At 41.3% G+C, this 23,393-nt stretch overlaps 1 non-coding gene across 1 annotated transcript; it reads right to left on the reverse strand.

The window, feature by feature from the left end:
• Positions 1–7,413: 7,413 nt before the first annotated feature.
• LOC148575061 (small nucleolar RNA R71) lies at positions 7,414–7,521 on the reverse strand. Its single transcript, XR_015906316.1, has one exon. It is a non-coding gene; the product is annotated as a small nucleolar RNA R71 (small nucleolar RNA).
• Between the last annotated feature and the right edge of the window lie 15,872 nt (positions 7,522–23,393).

Here is a 23,393-nt window from a genome sequence, read left to right on the forward strand (position 1 = left end):
TACCAGAAGATAGAAAAGTTTGCCTATGCTCTCATTCTAACATCTCGACGACTTCGCCCGTACTTCCAGGCTCACACCATTAAGGTTCGAACCAACCAGCCCATAAAAGGAATACAGCAGAAAACAGATTTGGCAGGCAGAATTTTACAATGGGCAGTCGAGTTATCAGAATTCTACCTCCAATATGAAGCTCGGACGGTCATTAAATCATAGTATCTGGCCGACTTTATCGCAGAATTCACAGATGCCTTGGAAACCCCCACAGAATGGAATTTCTACGTGGACGGTTCTTCAAATAAGACTGGAAGCGGCGCAGGTGTGATAATAGAAAGCAACCAAGGAACCCAAGTTGAGCTCTCCCTCAAGTTCAGGTTCCCGGCCTCAAACAACCAGGCGGAATATGAAGCGTTATTAGCCGGTTTGAAGCTGGCTACAGAGGTTGGAGCTCAAAAACTCAACATTTACAGCGATTCACAAGTAGTCACCTCGCAGATAACAGGGAGCTATCAAGCCAAAGATCCCACCATGAAAAAGTATTTGGATAAAACCAAGGAACAGCTCGGACAACTTGGGGAATATAAGATCTGCCACATACCCCGCGAACAAAACGCCCGAGCTGACGCACTCTCAAAACTAGCCAGCACCAAACCAGGGGGCAACAATAGAAGCCTCATCCAGGAAATGCTACAGAACCCGTCAATCTCGAAAGAGGAAAAAATCCTAGCCATAACAAGTCAGGACCAAGGATGGATGACCCCCATAATTAACTACCTCAAAGCAGAGACACTCCCCACAAAGGAAAAAGAGGCAAAGAGATTAAAAAGGGAGGCACAGTACTAAACTATTATAAACAACATCCTGTACAAAAGAGGGATCTCAATACCACTACTAAAATGTGTGCCGACCAACAACACAAAGGAAGTGCTAGAAGAAGTACACGGCGGCATGTGCGGCAACCATCTCGGAGCACGAGCTCTTGCCAAAAAAGTACTCCGAACGGGATTTTATTGGCCAACCCTACAGAAAGAAGCTACAGAATTTGTAAATACATGTCCACCATGTCAGAAACATGCCAACTTCCACATCGCCCCGCCAGAAGAGCTCAGCAGTGTAACCTCGCCTTGGCCATTTGCAAAATGGGGACTTGATCTTCTCGGACCCTTTCCCCAGGGATCAAAACAAGTAAAATTCCTCATAGTCGGAGTAAACTATTTTACAAAATGGATTGAGGCAGAGCCCTTAGCCAACACCACCACTCAAAGAAGCCGGAAATTCCTATACAGGAACATTGTCACGAGGTTCGGGGTTCCATACTCCATCACCACAGACAATGGCACTCAATTGACAGACGCAGGCTTCAGGAGACTAGTAGTCGACTTGAATATAAAGCACCAGTTCACCTCCGTCGAACACCTTCAAGCCAATGGATAGTCCGAAGCTGCCAACAAAGTCATATTGGCCGGGTTAAAACGGAGACTACAAGATGCAAAGGGAGCTTGGGCCGAAGAACTTCCACAAGTCCTATGGGCGTATCGAACAACGCCACACTCCACGACAAATGAATCACCCTTTCGACTAGCATATGGAGTGGAGGTAATAATCCCAGTAGAGATCGAGGAAGGGCCATCCAGAGTAGTCCACTACAATGAAGAGGCCAACTCTCAACTTCAGAAGGAAGAACTCGACCTACTACCTAAAATCCAGGAAAGAGCTCGGATCAGGGAAGAAGCACTAAAACGTCGAATGGCTTCCAGATATAATCAAAAGGTAGTGCCGAAAGGTTTCACAGAGAACGATCTCATCCTAATCCGAAATGATATTGGAACAACTCGACCAGGAGAAGGAAAGTTGGCAGCAAACTGGAAAGGACCCTACCGAGTTGTAAAAGTACTTAGGAAGGGCTACTACAGACTGTCCGAACTCGATGGACGAGAGCTTCCCAGATCATAGCATGCCTGCAACCTAAGAAGGTACTACAGCTAGAAAAGTAAAAGATCTCACTATTGGATGCACTCTTTTTCCTGAAAAGGTTTTTTAATGAGGCACCAAGTTGAGACTCAAACACTATTCGACATAAAGGGATAAAAAATTTCCACATGTATATATTTGCACTTTCCTTTGAATAAAATATATATTTTAGATATTCTACAAGTATTCAAGACGCATTAATCTGAAGCATTCATCGTCCGATTATAAAGCAACAGATCAGCAGAAAGTGAATAACAATTTCACTGCACGATCACGATAAAGACAATCGTCCGATAAAGGTGAAAATGCGATTCACCCAAAAGACGATCTAAAGATAGCAACCACCTTCTACAAATCGGCAAAGATGAACACAGAATAATGTAAGAAGTTATCGAAAGTGATCTGAAAAAGAACCTGACGAGGTCTTATGGATTGCTAAATAATAACTTAAAGACTGGCCGACTTTAAGAAGTCGGACCAAGTCAACCCAAGTTATAAGTAAACCCTGGAAAGAGGTCTGACCAACCCTATTAAAGAGGATTACTTTAACTTAGAAGGGCCCGACATGACAAAGTTAGCCCAAAACTAAAAAGTTATAAAAGTAATCCCTGAAAGAGATCTGACAAAGATCCAAGAAAGAGGATTACAAAAATAACTTAGAAGAGACCGACATAACGAAGTCGGACTCCTACTACTAAAAAGTTATAAAAGTAATCCCTGAAAGAGATCTGGCAAAGATCCAAGAAAGAGGATTACAAAAATAACTTAGAAGAGACCGACATAACGAAGTCGGACTCCTACTACTAAAAAGTTATAAAAGTAATCCCTGAAAGAGATCTGACAAAGATCCAAGAAAGAGGATTACAAAAATAACTTAGGAGAGACCGACATAACGAAGTTGGACTCCTACTACTAACAAGTTATAAAAGTAATCCCTGAAAGAGATCTGACAAAGATCCAAGAAAGAGGATTACAAAAATAACTTAGAAGAGACCGACATAACGAAGTCGGACTCCTACTACTAAAAAGTTATAAAAGTAATCCTTGAAAGAGATCTGACAAAGATCCAAGAAAGAGGATTACAAAAATAACTTAGAAAAGGACGACGTAAAGAAGTCGGCCTACTACAAAGCAAGTTACAAAGGTAACCCCTGAGAGAGGCCGGACAAAGGATTACCAAAATAACTTGGAGGAACAACTTGAAGAAATCGGTTATAGATCGTCAGAAATACAAGCAAGAGCGAGAAAACCGAAAGCCAAGTTGGACCCACATAACCATAACCTCAAAGGATCCAAGCTACAAACAATAAAGCAAATACGAAGAGGACGATGATGAGCGGATAATTTATACGCTTTTTGACATTATTTTTAGTATGTTTTTAGTAGGATCTAGTTACTTTTAGGGATGTTTTCATTAGTTTTTATGTTAAATTCATATTTCTGGACTTTACTATGAGATTGTGTGTTTTTCTGTGATTTCAGGTATTTTCTGACTGAAATTGAGGGACTTGAGCAGAAATCAGATTCAGAGGTTGAAGAAGGACTGCTGATGCTGTTGGATTTTGACCTCTCTGCACTCAAAATGGATTTTCTGGATCTATAGAACTCTAAATGGCGCGCTTCCAATTGCGTTAAAAAGTAGACATCCAGGGCTTTCCAGCAATATATAATAGTCCATACTTTGGCCAAGAATAGACGATGTAAACTGGCGTTCAACGCCAGCTTTCTGCCCAAATCTGGCGTCCAGCGCCAGAAAAGGAGCCAAAACCAAAGTTGAACGCCCAAACTGGCACAAAAGCTGGCGTTCAACTCCAAGAAGGACCTCTACACGTGCAACACTCAAGCTCAGCCCAAGCACACACCAAGTGGGCCCCGGAAGTAGATTTATGCATCAATTACTTACTTCTGTAAACCCTAGTAACTAGTTTATTATAAATAGGACCTTTTACTATTGTATTAGACGTCTTTTTGACCATCTTTGGATTATTTTTGATCTATTGATCACGTTTTGGGGGCTGGCCATCTCGGCCATGCCTGGACCTTTCACTTATGTATTTTCACGGTAGAGTTTCTACACTCCATAGATTAAGGTGTGGAGCTCTACTGTTCCTCAAAGATTAATGCAAAGTACTACTGTTTTCTATTCAATTCATCTTATTTCGCTTCTAAGATATTCATTCGTACTTCAATCTGAATGTGATGAACGTGACAATCATCATCATTCCCTATGAACGCGTGCCTGACAACCACTTCCGTTCTACCTTCGACTGAATGAGTATCTCTTAGATCTCTTAATCAGAATCTTCGTGGCGTAAGCTAGAATGATGCCGGCATTCAAGAGAATCCGGAAAGTCTAAACCTTGTCTGTGGTATTCCGAGTAGGATTTAATGAATGAATGACTGTGACGAGCTCCAAACTCGCGATTGCGGGGCGTTAGTGACAGACGCAAAAGGATAGTAAATCCTATTCCAGCATGATCGAGAACCGACAGATGAATAGCCGTGCCGTGACAGGGTGCGTTGACCATTTTCACTGAGAGGATAAGATGAAGCCATTGACAAGGGTGATGCCTCCAGACGATTAGCCGTGCCGTGACAGGGCATTGGATCATTTTCCCGAGAGATGACCGAAAGTAGCCATTGACAGTGGTGATGTATCACATAAAGCCAGCCATGGAAAGGAGTAAGACTGATTGGATGAAGATAGCAGGAAAGCAGGGGTTCAGAGGAACGAAAGCATCTCCATTCGCTTATCTGAAATTCCTACCAATGAATTACATAAGTATTTCTATCCCTATTCTATTATTTATTATTCGAAAACACCCTTATCAATTTATATCTGCCTAACTGAGATTTGCAAGGTGACCATAGCTTGCTTCATACCAACAATCTCCGTGGGATTCGACCCTTACTCACGTAAGGTATTACTTGGACGACCCAGTGCACTTGCTGGTCAGTTACACGGAGTTGTGAACCGTGGTTTTGGCATCATGTTTTTTGGCGCCATTTCCAGGGAAAGAAAGAGCAATGAACTTTACATAATTAAAGTGTAATCACGATTCCGCGTACCAAGTTTTTGGTGCCGTTGCCGGGGATTGTTCGAGTATGGACAACTGACGGTTCATCTTGTTGCTCATATTAGGTAATTTTCTTTTTATTTTGTTTTCAAAAATAAAATTTATTCAGAATTTTTAAGAATGAATTCTAGTGTTTCATGAAGCATGTGAAGCCTGGCTGGCTGTAAAGCCATGTCTAAATTCTTTTGGACTGAGGCTTCCAACCATCAGCTGTTATACGACTGTAGGGTATGTCAGGCATGTCATGTCTGAATTACATGCTGAAGCTTGGCTGGCCATTGGCCATGTCTAGTGTTTTGGACCGGAGCTTTCATTGAAAGCTTGGCTGGCTAGTGAGTCATGTCTAATTCCTGGACTGAAGCTTTAAATTAAGAATGCAAGATTCCTGGAATTTATATTAAAAATTTTGGAATCCTTATTTTCCTTTTTCAATTAATTTTCGAAAAATACCAAAAAAATTAGAAAATCATAAAAATCAAAAATATTTTTCTGTTTCTTGTTTGAGTCTTGAGTCATGTTATAAATTTGGTGTCAATTGCATGTGCATCTTGCATTTTTCGAAAATTCTCATGCATTCATGGTGTTCTTCATGATCTTCAAGTTGTTCTTGGTAAGTCTTCTTGTTTGATCTTGATGATTTTTTGTTTTGTGTCTTTTCATGTTTATCATATGCATTCTTGAATTCTTAGTGTCTAAGCATTAAAGAATTCTAAGTTTGGTGTCTTGCATGTTTTCTTTGCATTAAAAATTTTTCAAAATTGTGTCTATGATGTTCATCTTGACATTCATAGTGTTCTTGGTGTTCATCTTGACATTCATAGCATTCTTGCATGCATCGCATGTTTTCATCTAAAAATTTCATGCATTGCATCTCTTTAGTGTTTTTCTCTCTCATCATAAAAATTTCAAAAAATCAAAAAATATCTTTTCCATTTTCTCTCATCAAATTCGAAAATTTAGGTTGACTTTTTCAAAAATTTTTTAAAATCAAGTTGTTTCTTATAAGTCAAATCAAATTTTCAATTTGAAAATCTTATCTTTTTCAAAATCTTTTTCAAAAATCAAATCTTTTTCAAATTTCTTAGTTATTTTCGAAAATTCCAAAAAAAATTTTCAAAAATCTTTTTCTTATTTTTATACCAAATTTTCGAAAATAACAATAACAATTAACGTTTTGATTCAAAAATTTCAAGTTTGTTACTTGCTTGTAAGAAAGATTCAAACTTTAAGTTCTAGAATCATATCTTGTGATTTCTTATGAATCAAGTCATTAATTGAGATTTTAAAAATCAAATCTTTTTCAAAACTAATTTCTAAAATATCTTCTTATCTTATCTTTTTCAAAAATCTAATTTCAAAATATCTTTTCTAACTTCCTAACTTCTTATCTTTTCAAATTTGTTTCAACTAACTAACTAACTTTTTGTTTGTTTCTTATCTTTTTCAAAACCACCTAACTAACTCTCTCTCTAATTTTCGAAAATATCTTCCCTCTTTTTCAAAAATTTCTTTTTAATTAACTAATTATTCTTATTTTTATTTTTGATTTTAAAAATTTTCGAAAAATACTAACATTTTTCAAAAACCATTTTCGAAAATCACTAACCCTTTTTCAAAAATTATTTTCGAAAATTCTCCCTCTCCCATCTTATTCTATTTATTTATTCATCTACTAACATCTCATCTCACATCTCTACCCTCCTCACAGTTGTGTTTCTTCCATTACATTACATTCTTTATCTCCCTCTTCTTCTACTCACACAGGGATCCCTATACTGTGGTATAAAAGATCTCTATTATTATTATTATTTTTCTGTGCCCTCTTCTTTGTCATATGAGCAGGAGTAAGGACAAGAATATCCTTGTTGAAGCAGATCCAGAACCTGAAAGGACTCTGAAAAGGAAACTAAGAGAAGCTAAAATACAACAATCCAGAGATAACCTTTCAGAAATTTTCGAACAGGAAGAGGAGATGGCAGCCGAAAATAATAATAATGTAAGGAAGATGCTTGGTGACTTTACTGCACCTAATTCCAATTTACATGGAAGAAGCATCTCCATTCCTGCCATTGGAGCAAACAACTTTGAGCTGAAACCTCAATTAGTTTCTCTAATGCAGCAGAACTGCAAGTTTCATGGACTTCCATCTGAAGATCCTTTTCAGTTCTTAACTGAATTCTTGCAAATATGTGATACTGTTAAGACTAATGGAGTAGATCCTAAAGTCTACAGGCTCATGCTTTTCCCTTTTGCTGTAAGAGACAGAGCTAGATTATGGTTTGATTCTCAACCCAAAGACAGCCTGAACTCTTGGGATAAGCTGGTCACGGCTTTCTTAGCCAAGTACTTTCCTCCTCAAAAGCTGAGCAAGCTTAGAGCTGATGTTCAAACCTTCAGACAGAAAGAAGGTGAATCCCTCTATGAAGCTTGGAAAAGATACAAACAGTTGACCAAAAAGTGTCCTTCTGACATGCTTTTAGAATGGACCATCCTGGATATATTCTATGATGGTCTATCTGAGCTATCAAAGATGTCACTGGACACTTCTGCAGGTGGATCCATTCACCTAAAGAAAATGCCTGCAGAAGCTCAAGAACTCATTGACATGGTTGCTAATAACCAGTTCATGTACACTTCTGAGAGGAATCCTGTGAGTAATGGGACACCTATGAAGAAGGGAGTTCTTGAAGTTGATACTCTGAATGCCATATTGGCTCAGAATAAAATATTGACTCAGCAAGTCAATATGATCTCTCAGAGTCTGAATGGAATGCAAGCTGCATCCAACAGTACTCAAGAGGCTTCTTATGAAGAAGAAGCTTATGATCCTGAGAACCCTGCAATAGCAGAGGTGAATTACTTAGGTGAACCTTATGGAAACACCTATAACTCATCATGGAGAAATCATCCAAATTTCTCATGGAAGGATCAAAAGCCTCAACAAGGCTTTAATAATGGTGGAAGAAACAGGTTTAACAATAATAAACCTTTTCCATCATCCACTCAGCAACAGACAGAGAACTCTGAACAAAATGCTTCTAATTTAGCAAATCTAGTCTCTGATCTATCTAAGGCCACTGTGAGTTTCATGAATGAAACCAGGTCTTCCATTAGAAATTTGGAAGCACAAGTGGGCCAGCTGAGTAAAAGGATCACTGAAATCCCTCCAAGTACTCTCCCAAGCAATACAGAAGAGAATCCAAAAGGAGAGTGCAAGGCCATTGACATAAGCACCATGGCCGAACCCAAAGAGGGAGAGGAAGACGCAAATCCCAAGGAGGAAGACCTCCTGGGACGTCCAGTGATCAATAAGGAGCTTCCCTCTGAGGAACCAAAGGACTCTGAGGCTCATCTAGAGACCATAGAGATTCCATTGAACCTCTTTATGCCCTTCATGAGCTCTGATGAGTATTCCTCTTCTGAAGAGAATGAGGATGTTACTGAAGAGCAAACTGCCAAGTTTCTTGGTGCAATCATGAAGCTGAATGCCAAATTATTTGGCATTGATACTTGGGAAGTTGAACCTCCCTTGTTCATCAATGAACTAAGTGATCTGGATCAACTGACATTGCCTCAGAAGAGACAGGATCCTGGAAAGTTCATAATACCCTGTACCATAGGTACCATGATCTTTAAGGCTCTATGTGACCTTGGTTCAGGAATAAACCTCATGCCCCTCTCTGTAATAGAGAAACTGGGAATCTATGGGGTACAAGCTGCTAAAATCTCATTAGAGATGGCAGACAGTTCAAGAAAACAGGCTTATGGACAAGTAGAGGACGTGTTAGTAAAGGTTGAAGGCCTTTACATCCCTGCTGATTTCATAGTCCTGGATACTGGAAAGGAAGAGGATGAATCCATCATCCTAGGAAGACCTTTCCTGGCCACAGCAAGAGCTGTGATTGATGTTGACAGAGGTGAAATAGTCCTTCAATGGAATAAGGACTCCCTTGTGTTTAAAACTCAAGGATCTCCCTCTGCAACCATGGAGAGGAAGCAGAAAAAGCTTCTCTCAAAGCAGAGTCAACCAGAGCCCCCACAGTCAAACTCTAAGTTTGGTGTTGAACTCCCATATCCAAACTCTAAGTTTGGTGTTGGAGAGTCTCAACAAAGCTCTGCACATCTGTGAGGCTCCATGAGAGCCCACTGTCAAGCTATTGACATTAAAGAAGCGCTTGTTGGGAGGCAACCCAATTTTTATTTATCTAACTATATCTTTCTTAGTTATATGTCTTTGTAGGTTCATGATCATGTGGAGTCACAAAATAAATATAAAAATTGAAAACGGAATCAAAAACAGCAGAAGAAAAATCACACCCTGGAGGAGCATCTGTCTGGCGTTCAGCGCCAGAACAGAGCATGGTTCTAGCGCTGAACGCCCAAAATGGGCAGCTTCTGGGAGCTGAACGCCAGAACAGGCATGGTTCTGGCGTTCAACACCAGAAATGGCACACAAATGGGCGTTGAACGCCCAAAATGGCCACCAACCTGGCGCTGAACGCCCAGAGTTGTGTGCAAAGGCATTTTTACATGCCTAATGGGTGCAGGGATGTAAATCCTTGAACACCTCAGGATTTGTAGACCCCAGAGGATCCACTCAGGATCTGTGGACCCCACAGGATCCACTCAGGATCTGTGGACCCCACAGGATCCCCACCTACCTCCACTCACTTCTTCTCACCACTTTCTTTCACACAACCCCATAAACACTCTTCCCCAAAAAAACCCTTCACCAATCACCTCAAACTCTCTTCCCCATCACCTCTTCACCACTCACATCCATCCACTCTTCCCCATAAACCTACCTCATAAACTCCACCTACCTTCAAAAATTCAAAACCAATTATAAGCTTTTTGTTTTTCCATTACCATTGATGGTACCTAAAACCAGAGAATCCTCTAGAAAGGGGAAAGGGAAGACAAAAGCTTCCACATCCAAGTCATGGGAGATGGAAAGGTTCATCTCCAAAGCCCATCAAGACCACTTCTATGATGTTGTGGCCAAGAAGAAGGTGATCCCCGAGGTCCCTTTCAAACTCAAAAGAAATGAGTATCCGGAGATCCGACATGAAATTCAAAGAAGAGGTTGGGAAGTTCTAACAAATCCCATCCAACAAGTCGGCATCCTAATGGTTCAAGAGTTCTATGCCAATGCATGGATCACCAAGAACCATGATCAAAGAAAAAACCCGGATCCAAAGAACTATGTTACAATGGTTCGGGGGAAATACTTAGATTTTAGTCCGGAGAATGTGAGGTTGGCGTTTAACTTGCCCTTGATGCAAGAAGATGAACGCCCCTACACTAGAAGGGTCAACTTTAATCAAAGGTTGGACCAAGTCCTTATGGACATATGTGTAGAAGGAGCTCAATGGAAGATTGACTCCAAAGGCAAGCCGGTTCAACTAAGGAGAGTGGACCTCAAGCCTGTAGCTAGAGGATGGTTGGAGTTCATTCAATGCTCAATCATTCCCACTAGTAATCGGTCTGAAGTTACTATAGACCGGGCCATCATGATCCATAGCATCATGACTGGAGAAGAGGTGGAAGTTCATGAGATTATACCTCAAGAACTCTACAAGGTGGCTGGCAAGTCCTCCGCTATGGCAAGGTTAGCCTTTCCTCACCTCATCTGCCACCTATGCAATTCGGCTGGGATTGACATAGAGGGAGATATCCTCATTAAAGAGGACAAGTCCATCACTAAGAAGAAGATGGAGCAAGCAAGAGAGCCCATTCATGGAGCTCAAGAGGCGTATGAAGCTCATCACCATGAGATCCCAGAAATGCCTCAAATGCACTTTCCTCCACAAAACTATTGGGAGCAAATCAACACCTCCCTAGGAAAATTGAGTTCCAATATGGGACAACTAAGGGTGGAACATCAAGAGCACTCCATCATGCTTCATGAAATAAAAGAAGATCAAAAAGCAATGAGGGAGGAGCAACAAAGACAAGGAAGAGACATAGAAGAGCTCAAGGACATCATTGGTTCCTCAAGAAGGAAACGCCACCATCACTAAGGTGGATTCATTCCTTGTTCTTGTTTCTTCTGTTTTTCGTTTCTATGTTATGTGCTTATCTATGTTTGTGTCTTCATTACATGATCATTAGTGGTTAGTAACTTTGTCTTAAAGTTATGAATGTCCTATGAATCCATCACCTCTCTTAAATGAAAAATGTTTTAATTCAAAAGAACAAGAAGTACATGAGTTTCGAATTTATCCTTGAACTTAGCTTAATTATATTAATGTGGTGACAATGCTTCTTGTTTTCTGAATGTATGCTTGAACAGTGCATATGTCTTTTGAAGTTGTTGTTTAAGAATGTTAAATATGTTGGCTCTTGAAAGAATGATAACTAGGAGACATGTTATTTGATAATCTGAAAAATCAAAAAAATGATTCTTGAAGCAAGAAAAAGCAGCAAAGAACAAAGCTTGCAGAAAAAAAAAATAGGCGAAAAAAAAATAGAAAGAAAAAGAAAAAGCAAGCAGAAAAAGCCAAATCTCTTAAAACCAAGAGGCAAGAGCAAAAAGCCAATAACCCTTAAAACCAAAAGGCAACGGTAAATAAAAAGGATCCCAAGGCTTTGAGCATCAGTGGATAGGAGGGCCTAAAGGAATAAAATCCTGGTCTAAGCGGCTAAACCAAGTTGTCCCTAACCATGTGCTTGTGGCGTGTAGGTGTCAAGTGAAAACTTGAGACTGAGCGGTTAAAGTCAAGGTCCAAAGCAAAAGAAGAGTGTGCTTAAGAACCCTGGACACCTCTAATTGGGGACTTTAGCAAAGCTGAGTCACAATCTGAAAAGGTTCACCCAATTATGTGTCTGTGGCATTTATGTATCCGGTGGTAATACTGGAAAACAAAGTGCTTAGGGCCACGGCCAAGACTCATGAAATAGCTGTGTTCAAGAATCATCATACTGAACTAGGAGAATCAATAACACTATCTGAACTCTGAGTTCCTATAGATGCTAATCATTCTGAACCTCAATGGATAAAGTGAGATGCCAAAACTATTCAAGAGGCAAAAAGCTATAAGTCCCGCTCAGTTGATTGAAGCTATGTTTCATTGATAGTTTGGAGTTTATAGTATATTCTTTTTTTTTTATCCTATTTGATTTTCAGTTGCTTGGGGACAAGCAACAATTTAAGTTTGGTGTTGTGATGAGCGGATAATTTATACGCTTTTTGACATTGTTTTTAGTATGTTTTTAGTAGGATCTAGTTACTTTTAGGGATGTTTTCATTAGTTTTTATGTTAAATTCACATTTCTGGACTTTACTATGAGATTGTGTATTTTTCTGTGATTTCAGGTATTTTCTGACTGAAATTGAGGGACTTGAGCAGAAATCAGATTCAGAGGTTGAAGAAGGACTGCTGATGCTGTTGGATTCTGACCTCCTTGCACTCAAAATAGATTTTCTGGAGCTACAGAACTCGAAATGGCACGCTTCCAATTGTGTTGGAAAGTAGACATCCAGGGCTTTCCAGCAATATATAATAGTTTATACTTTGGCCAAGAATAGACGATGTAAACTGGCATTCAACGCCAGCTTTCTGCCCAAATCTGGCGTCCAGCGCTAGAAAAGGAGCCAAAACCAGAGTTGAACGCCCAAACTGGCACAAAAGCTGGCGTTCAACTCCAAGAAGGACCTCTACACGTGCAACACTCAAGCTCAGCCCAAGCATACACCAAGTGGGCCCCGGAAGTAGATTTATGCATCAATTACTTACTTCTGTAAACCCTAGTAGCTAGTTTATTATAAATAGGACCTTTTACTATTGTATTAGACGTCTTTTTGACCATCTTTGGATTATTTTTGATCTATTGATCATGTTTTGGGGGCTGGCCATCTCGGCCATGCCTGGACCTTTCACTTATATATTTTCACGGTAGAGTTTCTACACTCCATAGATTAAGGTGTGGAGCTCTGCTGTTCCTCAAAGATTAATGCAAAGTACTACTATTTTCTATTCAATTCATCTTATTTCGCTTCTAAGATATTCATTCGTACTTCAATCTGAATGTGATGAACGTGACAATCATCATCATTCCCTATGAACGCGTGTCTGACAACCACTTCCGTTCTACCTTCGACTGAATGAGTATCTCTTAGATCTCTTAATCAGAATCTTCGTGGCGTAAGCTAGAATGATGGCGGCATTCAAGAGAATCCGGAAAGTCTAAACCTTGTCTGTGGTATTCTGAGTAGGATTCAATGAATGAATGACTGTGACGAGCTCCAAACTCGCGATTGCGGGGCGTTAGTGACAGACGCAAAAGGATAGTAAATCCTATTCCAGCATGATCGAGAACCGACAGATGAGTAGTCGTGCCGTGACAGGGTGCGTTGACCATTTTCACTGAGAGGATAAGATGAAGCCATAGACAAGGGTGATGCCTCCAGACGATTAGTCGTGCCGTGACAGGGCATTGGATCATTTTCCCGAGAGATGACCGAAAGTAGCCATTGACAGTGGTGATGTATCACATAAAGCCAGCCATGGAAAGGAGTAAGACTGATTGGATGAAGATAGCAGGAAAGCAGGGGTTCAGAGGAACGAAAGCATCTCCATTCGTTTATCTGAAATTCCTACCAATGAATTAAATAAGTATTTTTATCCCTATTCTATTATTTATTATTCGAAAACACCCTTATCAATTTATATCTGCCTAACTGAGATTTGCAAGGTGACCATAGCTTGCTTCATACCAACAATCTCCGTGGGATTCGACCCTTACTCACGTAAGGTATTACTTGGACGACCCAGTGCACTTGCTGGTCAGTTACACGGAGTTGTGAACCATGGTTTTAGCATCATGTTTTTTGGCGCCATTTCCAGGGAAAGAAAGAGCAATGAACTTTACATAATTAAAGTGTAATCACGATTCCGCGTACCAGACGAGCGGCAGGGTTCCAACATCCTCAGAAAACAAAAAAGATACCAAGTTAAGCGCGAAAGTATGATATAATCTACAAAGTTATAAAGCTTCAGAGGCCACCAAAATCTACCTCAAAAGCTAGAAAGTTACTTTTGTTTGTCAAAACAAAAAGTTGCTAGGCAAGTAACGAGAAAGTATCAGCAGTTAACAAAACATAAAGAGTTTAAAAAGCCCACAAGCCAGGCCAACTACATAAATATCCAGAATAAATGGGCTAAGGGTCAGAAGACTTTTTAGCAGCATCACTCCGAGGAGACGGAGGGCGAGTCTGGAGAAGAACAGCATCCACAGTACCGTCATCCCGGTTTAAGATCTGGCAGTCAGGATCAGAAGCAGGAGGGCCGACCTCGGCAGGAACAGCAGGAGTTGACACCTTGGCAGAGGACACAGGGGGAGGTTCAACATCATCATCATCCTCGTCATCAGGGACAATCTTGCCATCCCTGACAATGTTATCTAGGCTGAAGAGGGTCAGGTCGGCCTCGGGAGCAATAACCCGAACTTGTTCCTTCAGGTTCTCATAAGCAGCAGTTACACTACCAACAAGATGACTTTGGAGCTCGGAGTAATCAGCTCGGGCATTCTCCAACTCCTCCTGCAGGCGCAACACCTCCCGGTAAGATGTCACATAACTATCCTTATGTCTCATAGCCGTGTCCTCGGCCAGCCTCACAGAAGCCGCCAGAGAGATGGAACTCGCCTTCTCATTCTCCAAATCTTTTTCCAACTTGGCCACCTTCACTTCAAGCTCCTCCTTCAAGCCTTTCATCCGATCAAACTCCTGTTTGGCCTCCTCCATAAAAGCTTTAGTGGCATGGAGAGAAAGACTTTGAGCAGTTCGATATAGGGCCGCTCCCATGTGTGCCATCTTGATACTACTCCGAGTTATATAATCAAAATGATGAAGAAGCGACACGTCATCCATAGGGTGGACACCATAAGGGTCGATTTGTTAATCTACAAACTCGACCGCATCAAAGTTAGGAGCATCAAGGTTGAAAGGCTCAATCGTTTTTTGCTTCTTACTAGGAGGGGCACCAGAAGCTGCAGCAGAAGATTGTGGAGGATCGACCAGACGAACCCGAGGAATAAGAATTGCTTTCCTCGGTCCGGGAGAACTCGACACAGGAGGCTTCACTGGAACCTGAGAAGATCCCTCTCCGGCCGCCTTGGCCGAGATGTTTAGAGCAGCAGTTGCCTTCTTCGCCTTCTTGTAAGCCTTCATGGAATCGTTATTTTTCGACATCTCTGAAAATACAAAATCAACCACAAAAGACAAGTTACAACATAGGAGAAGAAAAGCTCAGAAGCAAGTATAAAAACAAGTCAGACAGTACCCAAAGCAGTTCGAACCAAAGATAGATCACTCAAGAATCTCTTCATATCTAGATGGGGAGGTTTCCCCCACAAATCTTCAAGAACAACTACAAAGGCCCGCTCAACCTCATTAAGCATCTCCCATGTATAATGTGGCACTCTCACATTCTTTTGCCACTCTAGAGGAAAAGCAGGCTCGTCATTTTCATCAAGAAAAAAGGGGCGGACCCCCTCAACAGCACGGACTCGGAAGAAATTGTTCTTAAAATCTTTAAACGACTCATCATACATGGCAAAAACTTTATGCCCCTGGGCCGATCTGAAAGAAACCCAGGAAGCTTTCTTTTTGGAGGAACCTCCGGGCTTGGCCAAGACAAAAAAATAAAGGAAAAGAGTTTCAGAAGGTGTTATGCCTAACTCTTGGCAAAGCAGTTGAAATATTTTGATAAAACCCCAGGAATTCGGATAAAGGTGGGACGGAGCAATGTTACATGACCACAACAGGTCAGTTTCAAATGCAGTAAAAAGAAAAGTAATGTTTAATTGGCTGAAGAAGTATTCATAAGCATAGAAGAAGGGACGTTCCCCCTCGATGGAAGTCGGAAAACAAACTCTCTCATCAGAATCAGGGGCAACAAGCTCATAATCCCCCTCACGGGCACTGTTATCACAAATCCTATGGCGCTTCCTCAACTCTGTGCAAAATTCAGCATCCACAACAGAAACACACAACAAGACAAGGGAGTCCAGCCAATCGGACATCCCCTCGAGAACTCTGGAAGACATCTCTACAATGTTATTGCGAGAAGACATGAGGCCAACTAATCCTACAAGTAAGAAAAGAAGATGGGATTACTAAAAACATCTCGGACAAGGGAGAAAACAACTCAATACGATACAGGCGAACACACAGAAAAGGAAAACACCAAGACTCAAACCAAAGTCCTGGGGCATCCTTTGGAGGCAATATTAAAGCAAGGTTTCTAGTAAAAATCTACTTCTCGCACCCCAGCATCTCTCAAAACAAGAAAAGAAGGCTTCAAACAGCAAGCATTTTCCATCAAAGTAAAACACAAAAGTCTTCAAAAACATTGCCTTACAGTCTAAACCAGCAAAAACCATCACCAAACATCAAGCACGCCAAACAGAGACCATTAAAGATACAACCTTTTTTTAGAACCAGACAAAAGCAACCTTCAAATAAAGCAAGGAACAGATGCAGATAGCGGTATCAGAACAGAAACAACAAGGAACATGCAAAGCCTTAAAAGCATCAAGCAAAAACAAAAGTCTTAATTTTGCAGAGAGCAAAGAGAGCGGAGAAAAGAAGTTACAAAAAGGGTGAAGGAGAGAAACCGTTTCTGGGTTTTCAAAATCAAAATAAAGAGCCAAAAGGAAACGGGGCAATTAATGTTAAAATTAATGAAAACATTAAACCCTCGCACGTTCCCAAAACGCCGATATAAAAGTGCACGCTTTTAGAGGAAAAACGTTCTACATTCAAAAGCTTCTACAAAGGAATCAAGAAAATGCTTAAGTTCGGCTTCTGACAAACCCCAATTTGATGGTTTGTTTTGTATTGATTTTTGGGGATTTTATCACCTTTTACCCACATTTATTCAATGAAATAGCATGGTTTTGTATATTCTCCTTTAATTGTGCTTAAGAGTGAAAACATGCTTTTTAGGTCTTAAAATAGCTAAATTTAATTCTCCTTGATTCCATTAGATGCCTTGATATGTTTGCTAAGTGATTTCAGATTTAGAAGGCAAAGATTGGATCAAAGGAATGAAGAAAGAAGCATGAAAAGTTGGAGAACTCATGAAGAAATGGAAGAACCGGAAAGCTGTCAAGCCGACCTCTTCGCACTTAATCGACCATAACTTGAGCTACAGAGGTCCAAATGATGCGGTTCCAGTTGGGTTGGAAAGCTAACATCCGGGGCTTCGAAACGATATAAGATTTGCCATAGTTGCTACACGTATGGTGGCACGCACGCGCAAAGTACGCGCACGCGCCGTTGCTGCCACCTTGTTCACTTAAAGCAAAATGTGGCCAACGAATTCTAAAGCCTTGTGGGCCCAATCCAACTCATTTATGATGCTATTTAAGCCAAGGATTGAAAGTGAATCAACATACTTTTGCATACTTTTCATACTTTGGAAGTTAGTTACCATTAGTTTAGTTTTAGCTTAGTTTAGTAGTGAGAGTTAGTTTCTAGAGAGAGAAGCTCTCACTTCTCTCTAGAATTAGGATTAGGTTTAGTTCAATAATCTTAGATCTAGATTTTAATTCATCTTCTTCTACTTCTATCTTCTCAATTCCTTGTTGTCACATTCATTCTTCTTCCATCCTTTTGTTGTAATTTCCTTTATGTTGTTCTTGCATTTTGTTGTAGATCTACTTTTGTTCCTTCCTTTCTCTTTCAATTCAATTCAAGGTAAATCATAATAATTGTGTTCATTTGATTTGTTGTTATTTAATTCCTTGCAAATTGAGTAGTGTAGATTTACTTTTCTTGCAATTTTACTATGCTTTCCTTTTATGCCTTCCAAGTGTTTGATGAAATGCTTGGTTGGATTTTAGAGTAGAATTTTATGTTCTTGTCTTGGAAAGGTAACTTAGGAACTCTTGAGTTACTAATGTCCAAGTAATTGATGATTGGGATTCATTGACTCTAGTTCTCACTAATTGAATTAGTGGAGAGTTAGGACTTATGGACTAGGATTGATATAGCTCATTTGACTTTCCTTTACTACTAGTTAGAGGATGATTTAATGAGATTAATCCTTGCCAATTCTCATATTGTGGTTAGTGATTAGGATAGAGATCTTTGACCATCAACCCTTGCCAAGACCTTTTTAGCCATTAGTTTACTTTCTTACCATTTATCTTTCATGCTTCATATCAAAACCCCAAATATAACTCACAACCGATAACAAGACACTTCATTACAATTCCTAGGGAGAACGACTCGAGGTTTAAATACTTCGGTTTATAGAATTTAGGGGTTTGTTACTTGTGACAAACAAATTTTTGTATGAAAGGATTATTGTTGGTTTAGAAACTATACTTTACAACGAGATTTCAATTGTGAATTCTAAGCCACACAAAAATCCAATCGCCAGCTTCACTAGAGAAGGACCGAAGTCAAGAACTCGACCTCAAAAAGAAGGCCGAGCTCAAGCAGGGGCACTGTTCATACCCTGGGTCGAGATGACCGAGCCGGGATGCTCAGTAGCAAAGCGACCGACCTCTTTAGGTCAAGCGGACCGACTTCTTTACGAAGAATTCGGCCAAAGCGACAGGAAAAGCCCAAAGAAGGGCCCAACTTAAGGAATACGACCCAGATCCAAAGGCAGCCCAAACCGATAGAGACAAGGACGGTTCCACGGAAGATAAGTTGACCTCAACAAAAGATAAGATAAGATAAGATAACTAACTTATCTTATCCAAAGAAGGTCACATCTCACTACTATAAATACACTAGAGCACCCAGGTACCCCCCACCCTCCGGTGACCAAGGATCAGCAGTGCAGCAAGTCCAACAAGTCGGACACAACAGCTCCGGCCGCCACCAGCCAGCCGGACATACCTTCTCCGACCAATACAGAAGATCTCATCCGAGATCGACCTCCAGTTTCAGGTAACCCTCGGAACAGAGCTCAACTTGGGTTCCTTGGTTGTTTTCTATTATCACACCTGCGCTGCTTCCAGTCTTATTCGAAGAACCGTCCACGTAGAGATTCCATTTTGTGGGGGTTTTCAGGGTATCTGTGAATTCTGCGATAAAGTCGGCCAAGTACTATAATTTGATGCCTGTCCGAGCTCCATATTGGAGGTCGAACTCGGATAACTCGACTGGCCATTGTAAAATTCTGCCCGCTAGATCTGTTTTCTGTAGTATCCCTTTTATGGGCTGGTCGGTCCGAACCTTAATGGTGTGAGCCTAGAAGTACGGGCGAAGTCGTCGAGATGTCAGTATGAGAGTGTAGGCGAACTTTTCTATTTTTTGGTAGTTCAGCTCGGATCCCTACAGCGCTTTACTAATGAAGTATACAGGTTGTTGCCCTTTGTCATCCTCTCGAACCAGTGCTGAGGCTACTGCCTGACTTCCTACTGCAAGGTATAATATGAGTGGTTCTTTCTCTCGTGGTCGAGTTAGGATAGGTGGTCGTCCCAGGAAATTTTTGAAATCCTGGAAGGCTTGCTCGCATTCCATTGTCCATTCGAACTTCTTTCCTTTTCTTAAAGTGGCATAGAAGGGGAGAGATCTTATTACTGATCCCGCTAAGAATCTGGATAAGGCTGCTAATCTCCCGTTGAGTTGTTGTACCTTGATGACACAAGTCGGGCTCTTCATGTTGAGTATGGCCTGGCATTTGTCTGGGTTTGCTTCAATTCCTCTTTGTGTGAGCATGAAACCTAAGAATTTTCCCACTTCTACTGCAAAGGTGCATTTTGCGGGATTGAGTCGCATGCCATGCTTCCTTATAGTGTTGAACACCTGAGCCAGGTCGGACAGTAATGTCTCTTCGCTTTGTGTCTTTATTAACATGTCATCTACGTAGACTTCCATAACTTTTCCGATGTGATCTGAAAAGACTTTATTCATCAGCCTTTGATAAGTAGCTCCCGTATTCTTGAGACCGAAAGGCATCACTATGTAGCAGTAATTTGCTTTTGGTGTTAAAAACGAGGTCTTTTCTTGATCTGGTAGATACATGAGGATTTGGTTGTATCCGGAATATGCATCCATAAACGAGAGGTATCTATATCCAGATGAAGCATCTACCAGAGCGTCGATACTTGGGAGTGGGTAAGGATCTTTTGGGCAGACTTTGTTGAGATCGGTGTAGTCGGTGCACATTCGCCATTTCCCATTTGATTTTTTCACCAAGACGACGTTAGCTAGCCATAGTGGGTACTTGACTTCTCCTATGAATCCTGCCTCCAGTAGTGCTTGTACTTGTTCTTCCACAACTTGAGATCGTTCTGGCCCAAGTTTTCTTTGTCTCTGCCGTACCGGCCGAGATCCTGGATAGACCGCCAACTTGTGACTCATTAGCTTGGGGTCTATGCCTGACATGTCTGCAGCTTTCCATGCGAAGAGATTGACATTATCTCGTAAGAACTGTACTAGTAATTCTTTTGCGTCTCCCTTCAGGATCGTGCCAATATTAGTTGTTTTGTCTGAGGTATCTCCGATCTAAATTTTCTCTATTTCTCCTTCGAGCTATGGACGGAGTTCTTCTCGTCTCTGAACTCCACCAAGCTCAATTGTATGGAACTCTTCTCCTCTACCTCTGAGGTTTATACTTTTGTTATAACAGCAGCGTGCCATCTTTTGGTCTGCTTTTATCGTAGCTATCCCTTCTGTAGTTGGGAATTTCATGCATAGATGTGGAGTCGAGACTATTGCGCCGAGTTGATTTAGTGTTGTCCGACCTATTAGGGCATTGTAGGCTAAACTCACGTCGACCACAATGTAATCTATCTTGAGTGTTTTGGATTGGTTCCCTTTTTCGAAGGTTGTATGTAGTGACACGTATCCCAGTGGTTGTACTGGGGTATCTCCCAATCCGAACAGGCTATTCGGGTATGCTCTAAGCTCCTTTTCTTCTAAGCCGAGTTTGTCGAAGGCAGTTTTGAATAAGATGTCGGAAGAACTCCCTTGGTCTATTAATGTGCGGTGGAGATTGGCGTTTTCCAGTATGATGGTGATGACCATGGGATCGTCGTGTCCGGAGATGATACCAGATGCGTCTTCTTTGGTGAACGTGATTGCAGGGATGTCGGGTGCTTCCTCCTTCCCTTCGACATGATATACTTCTTTGAGGTATCTTTTGCGGAATGATTTGGAGATTCCACCTCCTGCAAATCCTCCGTGTATCATATGGACATGTCTTTCTGGCGTACGAGGTGATCGCTCAGCTCGTCCGACATCTTCATCTCTTCGTCTTTTTCTTTGTTCGTCATCTCGGGTGGCTAGATACCGATTTAGTTTTCCTTCCCTTACTAATTTTTCTATGATGTTTTTTAAGTCGAAGCACTCATTGGTGGAATGTCCTCGGACCTGATGATATTCACAGTATTCGTTCCGATTTCCTCCTCCTCTTTTGCCTTTGAGTGGTCGAGCTGGGGGTATCTTTTCTGTGTTACAGACTTCTTTGTAAATATCCACAAGGGACACCCAAAGAGTGGTGTAATTATGATACTTTTTTATTTTTTTGCCTGTTCGATCTTCCTTCTTCTTGGATTCTTTATCTTTATCTCGGTAGGTGTATCCGGATTTCGAGGCTTCTCCAAGTCGGGAATTTTCTTCCATGTTGATGTACTTCTCTGCTCGCTCTTGTACCTCATCTAGGGATGTGGGATATTTCTTTGATATCGATTGGCTGAAAGGTCCTTCTCGTAGGCCGTTGATGAGGCCTATGACGGCAGCCTCTGTTAGTAAGCTTTGTATGTCTAGGCATGTTTTGTTGAATCTTTCCATGTAGTTGTGAAGGCTTTCCCGATCTCCTTGCTTGATACCTAGTAGAATGGGGGCGTGCTTAGCCTTGTCTTTTTGGATGGAGAATCTGGCCAGGAATTTTTTGGCCAGGTCGTCAAAGTTAGAGATGGACTTTGGAGGTAGGTTGTCGAACCATCTAATTGCTGTCTTCGTGAGAGTCGTTGGAAAAGCTTTGCAGCGAACGGCATCTGAGGCGTCGGTAAGGTACATTCTGCTTCTGAAGTTGCTGAGATGATGGTTGGGATCTGTAGTGCCATCATACAAAGTCATATCCGGAAGTTTGAAGTCTTTAGGGATTTTAGTCTTCATGATTTCCCTAGTGAATGGATCTTGATCCTTGCTAGAGTTGTCCTCAGGGGTGGTCCGGGTAGCCTTTGCTTTGAGATTGGCTTCAAGTTGTAGAAGTTTATCTTCTAATTCTCGACGCCGTCTTACCTCTCTTTGTAGATCCTTGCCGACTTCTTGCTGGTACTGGCTTTCTTTTTCGAGTTGCTTTAGGCGATCTTGAAGTGCTTCTATTACTCCCGGGTGTGATGAGTTTTTGTCTCCGTTAGATTCCGGAGTGTCCTTTGGTGTGGCACCCGTGTTTTTGTGAGGCATTTTGTCCTCTAGATCTGAGTTGTGGTCGTCATCCTGTTCGTCCGCCATGGTGATGGGATGACTTCCAGGTCCCCGGCAACGGCGCCAATGTTCCGAGGGTTACCTGAAACTGTAGGTCGATCTCGGATGAGATCTTCTGTACTGGTCAGAGATAACGTGTCCGGCTGGCTGGTGGCGGCCGGAGCTGTTGTGTCCGACTTGTTGGACTGGCTGCACTTCTGATCCTTGGTCACCGGAGGGTGGAGGGTACCTGCAAGAGACTCTGATGCTTAAGTTAGCACGAGTATTAAGCAGGTTTATTATAGAATCAGAGTATGAGTTGTACCTGGGTGCTCCAGTGTATTTATAGTAGTGTGGGATGACCTTTCTGATAAGATAAGTTAGTTATCTTATCTTATCTTATCTTATTTTGGGTGAAGTCAGCTTATCTTCAAGGGAACCGCCTTTATCTCTGTAGGCTTGGATTGCCTTTGGATTTGGGTCGTGTTCCTCTATTTGGGCCCTTTATTGAGCTTTCCTGTTGATTTGGTCGATCTCTTTAAGAAGAGATCGGATAGTCGGACCTGAAGAGGTCGGTCGCCATGTCGCTAAACATCCCGGGTCAGACAGCTCGACCCAGGGTATGAACAGCCATAAATAGCTTTAGAGAGTTTAAAAACATGATTTACAAATTCTTTACTTTCAAAACCGGGGGTTGAGCCACAAATACTTCCCTATCTATAAAACCATTAAGAAAAGCACATTTAACATCCATTTGAAATATTTTAAAGCCCTTGTGGGCAACATAGGCAAGAAACAACCTAATTGCTTCCATTCTTACTACCGGGGCAAATGACCCATCAAAATCAATTCATTCCTCTTGATCGTAACATTGGGCCACTAGTCTAGCCTTGTTACGAACCACACTACCATCCTCACCCAATTTATTCTTGAAAATCCATTTTGTACCAATTACCTTTTTACCATTT

The sequence above is a fragment of the Arachis ipaensis genome, chromosome B2 (genome assembly GCF_059453495.1).
Source record: "Arachis ipaensis isolate K30076 ecotype BB chromosome B2, ASM5945349v1, whole genome shotgun sequence".
NCBI classification, from domain to species: Eukaryota; Viridiplantae; Streptophyta; class Magnoliopsida; order Fabales; family Fabaceae; genus Arachis; species Arachis ipaensis.